At 40.2% G+C, this 7,534-nt stretch overlaps 1 long non-coding RNA gene across 1 annotated transcript; it reads left to right on the forward strand.

The window, feature by feature from the left end:
• Positions 1-712: 712 nt before the first annotated feature.
• Positions 713-6,154, forward strand: LOC144231330 (uncharacterized). Its single transcript, XR_013335048.1, has 3 exons — positions 713-828; positions 2,700-2,833; positions 5,994-6,154. It is a non-coding gene; the product is annotated as an uncharacterized LOC144231330 (long non-coding RNA).
• The last annotated feature ends 1,380 nt before the right edge of the window (positions 6,155-7,534 follow it).

A 7,534-nucleotide genomic window follows, 5' to 3' on the forward strand; every position in this document is an offset into this window, starting at 1 on the left:
GTTTGAGCCCCACTCTGGTTGAGCCCTCCTCTCTCCCCCTCTCTCTGTCTCTCTCTCTGCCCCTCCTGAGACTCTCTATTTGCCCCTCGCTCACTTGTGCCCTCTAAAAACAAAACAAAACAATTTGTTCCCCAAATAAATAACAAAATTACTCTTCCCAAACAAGTTGAACCTAAATATTTTGTTTCTGACTTAATTGTCCTAAGGTAAAACTGCAACCATCTTCACAAGTGAGTTAAAATTTTTACATCTTAATAGGAAACTATAGTTAAATGGACCATAGAAAAATGTTACTTTGTTACTTCCCACTATACACAGTATCTCTTTTGTAATAGAATTACAGTTTCAAAATTCACAGGCTCTTGAAGAAAAATTACCAATTATATAAATCTGAAATCAGGTTTAAATTCCAGTAAAAAACAATTATTACAGAATACTTTCAGGAAGTTATAGGAAAACAATACTTCTTAAAATTAGCATAAAAATACATTTGCAAGCTTTGAACAGCCAAAGAAAGAAAGACAGGAAAGACAATCACACTTACTCTAAATCACTTACACAGCCTCAGTTCTAGACTGTTCCTTTAACTTGTTTTCCTTCCTATGACACACAATTAGAAGCATCAGGAAAGCGGAATGGAGCAAAAATTCCAGAAGCATTCGCTAACAATAAAGGGATAATAAAGTCGTTAGGTCCAAGTTATTTGAATTTTTCTGAATTTTTGCCCAATTGCTTAACTCTGATCTTGTGCAACTGAACTTGCCCTCAGAGGTTCCCTGGACTATTGAGAGCCCAAGGAGAAGACTAATTCTCTAACCCTTCAGCAAAGTGAGTAAACAGGAACAAAATACAACTACTTTTTGGTCGGTTTGCTTTTATATAGTATCCCTTTTCTATAGAAAAGAGCCAAGATTATATCCCTAAAACATAAGTCAATTCATGTCATTTCCTTTCTTTAAAAACCTTGCATTGGTTACTGCGGCCTCAGGACACACCCTAAAAATCCACAGGCCTCCACAATCCAATCTGCTTCCAAAGTCTCCATTTTCGCTGGCCAGCTTCAAGCCTTCTCCACCAAGCATCCTCGTACTACACCAAACGTGCAATTCCTGGAAGCTCAATCCGCCTTCTCAATCTGTTACATCCACATCTTTCCAGCACAAGGTCAAATGTCACCATAAAGCAAAACGCATGAAGTCATACATTCCTTAACATGCCCCCTTTCTGAGCTAAAAGTGAGACCTTCTTTCTCTTTGCTTCTTAGAAATGTTGTGTTGATTCTTCCATTTTTCTACTTATTCCACTTTGCCCAATGTTGCAATCAGTGGTTCACCTAACTCTCCTACACAGACACATTATTCAGTACATGTGTGTCACAATCGAAAATAGAATTTAACCAAGAAATGTAGTCTTTCAAATTCAATATTCACACAACAGCAGCAGATTTACAACAGCAGTAAGCACTCTATTTCAATGATCATCTTTTCCACTGAATTACGGTTTCAACAATGAATTATAACCTAAAGAATGAACAGGTACCCAAAAGTCAGCATCAGTAGCTAGCGAGCCCATTTTGAGATGCAATCAAAACTTCATTATTATAAGTTTTGCATCTCTCAGTCCGCTACTTTCCATGAGGACTAGGCAGATTTTAGGACCCAATACTCTGTGTCACTGGTCATGGCTATACTGATAAAATGGCCCCCCAAAAGGTAAGAATTTATTTTGTAGAATTTATTTTTGTGTAGGAGTTACCTGCTTACTCTTGGTCTTTGACTCTATGAACAAAAAGCAGCCATGAGCCACGCTGTGAAAGATCAAAACGAATCACATGTTGGAAAAGCTTCTTTCTGCACTCTAACCCAGTGCCAAGAATCAGACTGCGCAAAGTCTCCTGACAGATCAGATTTTCAATCTCAAATGGGGCTAAACCAGCTCATCCAGGGTCCCCAACTGTTTTCTTTTAACCACTCTCTAAAATAAGTTTTAAAATCCAGTTTTAAAACTGTCACTGCAGTTTTAAATAAAAGGAAAGATGTTTTTCAAGGACATTTTTTAAAAAAGTAATCCAACATGCTTCTCAATCTGAGAATACAACGTTAAAATATAACCAGTTTTTTTATGAAGGCTATGACTAATATGGTTCAGATATATAACTTTACATAAAGATAAATCTGAGCACAAAATTCATTATTTAACTGTTGCTGCAATTAAGAAATATAGGATCCTCCTTTTCACTCGTAACATGATTTTATTCAGAAACCAAGAGGCACATCAAGAGACAACAATTCCTAGGCACTGGCTCGGTTGGTAGAGCATGTGACTCTTGATCTCGGGGTCAGGAGTTTGAGCCCCATGTTGGGGACAGAGCTTACTCAAAAATAAGAATAAACAGGGGCACCTGGGTAGCTCAGTTAACTAAGTAACTCTTGATTTTGGTTCGGGTCATGATCTCACAGTAGTGAGATAGAGCCCCCTTCAGGCTCTGTACTGAGCATGGAACCTGCTTAAGATTCTCTCTCCCTCTGCCCCTCCCCCACTCACACTCACCCATGTACTCTCATAAATAAGAGACAGCAGCTCCTATGGCTTAAACTATTCCAAATGACAGTGATGTTTTGCTCTTTCAAAGGATAGTTAATACTAAACTCTAGTAAGTCAATTACCCGAAGCTACATCTCATAATTTTCTCTCGGCAGACCTGCTGGGAATTCTCCCACTCAAATCCCAACATTCCACTGAAGCTCTCCTGTTGTCAAAGCGAATGACACAACACCTTCTCCTGGGATTGTCCAGAATGAAATCAACTCAGCTCGGCTATAGTGTAGAAATGGTAAGTTTCAATCAGACATTAATTCAAATTTGGTATGAGTCAAGGTTCCCTCCTTCTAAAATCTGCTCCTGGCCACACCTCTGCAGCTCCCTGCCCGGGAGGTAGCTTACTACCTGGGCAAAAATGCAGGTCAGACTTTTCCATGTGTTGATAACATGCCAGTCTTGCCACATGGTAAACCAGCATGAAAAGTTTAATAGATATGTTTTCATTTAGGTGACAACACAGAATACAAGTATTCCAGACTCTCACAAGGTTTAATAATGAGTTTTCTGCTCTGATTTATCTTCACATAAAGTTATATATCTGAACCATATTAGTCATAGCCTTCATTAAAAAAAATAAAAGACTGGTTATATTTTAATGTATTCACAGTTTGAAAAGCAGGTTGGATTACTTTTTTTAAAAAGGTCCTTGAAAAACATCTTTTCCTTTTATTTAAAGACCTGTTAAAAACATCTAGTGTGGGGGCACATGGGTGACTCAATCAGTTAAGCGCCTCTCGGTTTCAGCTCAGGTCATGATCTCAAGGTTTCATGGGTTTGAGCCCTGCATCAGGCTCTGTGCTGACAGTGCAGAGCCTACTTGAGAACCTCCCTTAATCTCTCTCCCTCCCTCCCTCCGTCTCTGCCTTCCCCCTGCTCACATGGTCTCTCTCTCTCAAAATAAATAAACTTAAAAAAAAAACCCTCCCAGTGTGTATATCCTTATATCAGTATGTCTATAACACATTTCTCTTACAATTTTCAAATTTCTTATAAAAAGTTTCTCTTGATGACCCATTATACATTGCCATTATATGTATGTATAATTTATCTTTCCCTTTTTACCTTGACTTCTAAGTTTCAAAACTAAATAACAACCACATTACATAAATTGCTGTAATATGTTTTAGTTTTTCCTTCTGTTACACAGAGTTTTGCTTTTTATCTAAGCTTTAACAGCCCCACTGTATGTATGGTACTTGCGGTAGGCTGCTCAAATCCTCTTTAGAAGTGGTAAGTGGCACAAATTATAAACAAATAAAACGTTCTGTCAATAAACATATTCTGCTATTTAACATCAGAAATAGGTTATGTCAAAATTCTGGATCCTAAAAACAAAAGCCTAAAAATTATACAAAAACGTGTGTTGAATGAATTTGATAACGGTGTCGAGTGGCCAGAAAAAGCAAGCCAAGATCTGAAACCAGACCCACCAAACAGAAGCAGACAAAAGCTGAATTAAGGAGCGGGGGTGAACTTCCAGCACTGGGGCGGCAGGAAGTGTGTCCCCTGGTTTCGGTGGTAAAAGGCAGGAACCAGAGCAAGAGCAGGCGTCAGCAAAGTGAGGCCACTAAAGCCAGCGTGCGGTGGGCTGGGGAGTAATTAGGAGGCTAGGAAGTGGAAACACAAGTACCCTCCTTGCTTCCAGAACTTGTCTGTGAGGGGCAGGAGAGTTGACAGCCAGGAGGAAACAATGAAGGAAGGATTTTCCTCCCCGCTTCCCTTTCTTTATTAGGAGAGATCTGCATGTTTCTATACTTTATTCCACAGCTATTTACTAGGTGCCTACGATGTGACAGGCAGTTCGAGGAGTCTGGGATAAATCAATGAATGAAACAGATAAACATCCTTGCCATGCAGGAGCTTACATCTTAGGAGGGGGAGAGGGGACATTAAAATAGTAATTTATACAAAATGCTACATGATAATAAGCGTTACGAGGAAGGGAAAAGTACAGCAAAGGCCGGCGTCTGGTGGGGAGGAACACTGTAGGTGCTTAAATGCGGTCAGGTGAGGCCTGCTGGGTGGTAAGGCGGAAGCAAAGACTTGAAGGAGGTGAAGGAGTTAGCCAAGCAGCTTTCAGGGGAAGAGTGTTCTAGGTCAGAGCAGAGGCCCTAAAGTAGGACTGTAGAGAAACTGCGAAAGGGGAAAAAAGAAACCAATACAGCAAGTCCCTAAGATTACAAGGCGATGCTAACATCCAGACCACGGGCTGAGGGATTAGCTAAGTCAGGGAGAGTAACTCTTCTCTGGACTGGAGGAAAGAAGGTAAAAAAGAAGGCAGAGAATTCTGTAAGTAGAGGAAAGGGGGAGGGGGGAGTTCATGCCTTCTCTTCCCTATGAGGTGGTAGGTAAGGTTTTTTGCCAAACATGGGGCAGCGGGGACGCTTGAGTCAAAATTTTAGAAAAGTCACTGTAGAGGACAGGAGAGCGAACTGAACAGAATTACAACAGACATCAAAGACCAATTTGGAGGAGACCTAAGGCATTAATTGTGGCACTACCCCCCAGCACTGTGAGATTTCTCCCTGCCAGACTAAAAATAGAAGGTATGGGTGGTAAGAACGATGCAAGGCTGGCATGTGCATAATGGGTCTTGCAGAATAATAAGAATTAAAAACTGCAAGTGCCAGTGAGAAAATAGCTGGAGCCACCACGCACCCCACAAGCTACCCGGAAGGAAAGGCTGGAAGAGGCTGCCAAACCAGGAGACTTGAGGAGGAAGAGCACACGGACAGAGACGACGGAAGTGAGAGTTGTAAATGATCAGAGCTTCATTCAGATCTGTAGGCCAATTAGAGATCTGAAGATAGATCTGAAGGCGATGATAAGTTAAGATGTGGCCACAACGGTGAGTTACTGAAACAACATGAAGCCAACGTTTGCTTGAGCTGAAGTCAAGAAATTTTACAGTTAAAGGTAGTTGGTTACAGAAGTTCAGGATAGAGTTTAGGTATTTCTAATGACCCAGGAGGGGAGGGGGGTAGTCACTTAGCCTGTTTCTTCATCTGTAAAATGGGGATAATAGTATCTATTTCGTACGGTTGTTACAAGCATTAAATTAGAGGGGCGTGCAGGCGGCGCAGTCGGTTAAGCGTCCAAATCTCAGTTTTGGCTCAGCTCACAATCTCACAGTTTTGTGAGTTCGAGCCCCGCATCGAGCTCTGTGCTGACAATGTGAAGCCTGCTGGGGATTCTCTCTCTCCCTCTCTCTCTGCCCCTCCCCCACTCACACTCTCTCTCTCTCTCAAAATAAATAAACTTTAAAAAAATTTTTTTAAAACAAGGATTAATTTAGTGAATGATGTAAAGTGCTTAGAAAAGAGCCTGGCACATTAGAAAGAGCTCAATATGAGTAAACCATTTTGTCAATATTGTTGTTGTTATTTGTACAGTTGCTGACATCTGCCAGAATGACGTCAGAAATTCAGATGGAAAGGAGAACTAATCCAAGTGTCAGTGGTATCAAACAGAGCAATGGTAGAGGATGGTACAGCTGAATGGTATGCTTTGGCATAGACAACATGGTATTAAATATAAAAAAAATTTTAATCCATTAGACATTTACAATCTTTTGACTTCAAACACATATACAAACAAACACAAAGCAATCATAAAAGTACCAGTTGAGCACTAGAGAAGTATTATATGACGATACAAAGGGGAAAAGGTTCTGACTATAAAAACCATGGAAACCACCACGGTATGGGCAGCAGTACGCTAAATTGGGAGTTAACTTGACCTAACCATGTCTGTATACAAAGGGAAGTGCCTTGACGGTAAAGAACTAAATCTCTATATGCACTGTCAATAAACTGGTCATGAATGTCATAAAAGTGAGCATAAATGAATCAATGGGCCATTAACCAAAATGTCCACCTCAAAGAGAAGCCCAAGGACTCTTTTGCAAGGTTTTCCTCGTCACTGTCACCTCTGCTTTGCTCATCTTCTATTCCAAGGAGCTGCGCAGAGAAAAGTTCTAGAAGTATGTATATTTACTCATACTTTTATGAACTGCAGAGATTCACCAGTTTCTGTTTCAACAAGGCCATCTTTCAAAGAGAACTACATGAAGTAGACAGGCTCTACCTTTCACTTCAGAGCCTTGTAAAATTCTATCATATCAGTTTACAAGATCAAAAGGATATGCTTAACTCCTGGAAAAGACCGGCTGTGATTAGCAGCCTGGGAAGAGGTTGACAAACTAGGAGGCAGGGCCTATTGTTATCCTTTACTTTGTACCCAGAACAAGCCCTTAGCAGGGAAGCCGGCTAGAAAGCTTTTGTCTTGGAGAGAGATTGTCGGCACTCTTCTGGAGAGTTTATTCCCTGCACAAATTCAAAGTGGGAAAGAGAAAAGAGAAAAAAGGAAAAGCTGCATTCATGACTGGTCTTGAAAAGAAAAATAGTCTGTTTAAAGCCTTCGAAGCTGTACTTAATTGGATAAATTTTGGAAAAAACATTCATCAGAGCAGAGCTGCACAGATTTGTAAAATTCTGCCTCCAAAGCAGGTTCACAATCAGGTCTCATTTTATTAAACGCTGAAATTATATCTAACCACAATTCTTCAGGTCTTTTTTACTAATAAAGTAGTTGTAAAAATGTTCAACTTAGAAACAGTTTCTTAATTGGGGCATGGGATTTTAAAACACACGTTCTGTATTTCTCCCATGTTAAAGTAATACAAAAAGCACTAGTTTCTATTGACACCATTTTTGATTCAACTAAGTTTTAAAGGCAAAGCTTAAAGGTAAAAATAAAGTATTAAGACTTTTCTTAGAAAATCTTATCTGAAAACGTTTAGATAGTTCAACTTAACAAAGAAGACAGGTCTGTAGCTCTCCAGGCCCTGTCCACATGGAGCACGCAGCAGACAGATTTATAGGCTCACGCGAAATCCGGTCTCGGGTCACTGATCATTTCCGGACCGGCTTTA

This window comes from Crocuta crocuta, unplaced genomic scaffold (genome assembly GCF_008692635.1).
Source record: "Crocuta crocuta isolate KB4526 unplaced genomic scaffold, BGI_CrCroc_1.0 scaffold13, whole genome shotgun sequence".
NCBI lineage: Eukaryota > Metazoa > Chordata > Mammalia > Carnivora > Hyaenidae > Crocuta > Crocuta crocuta.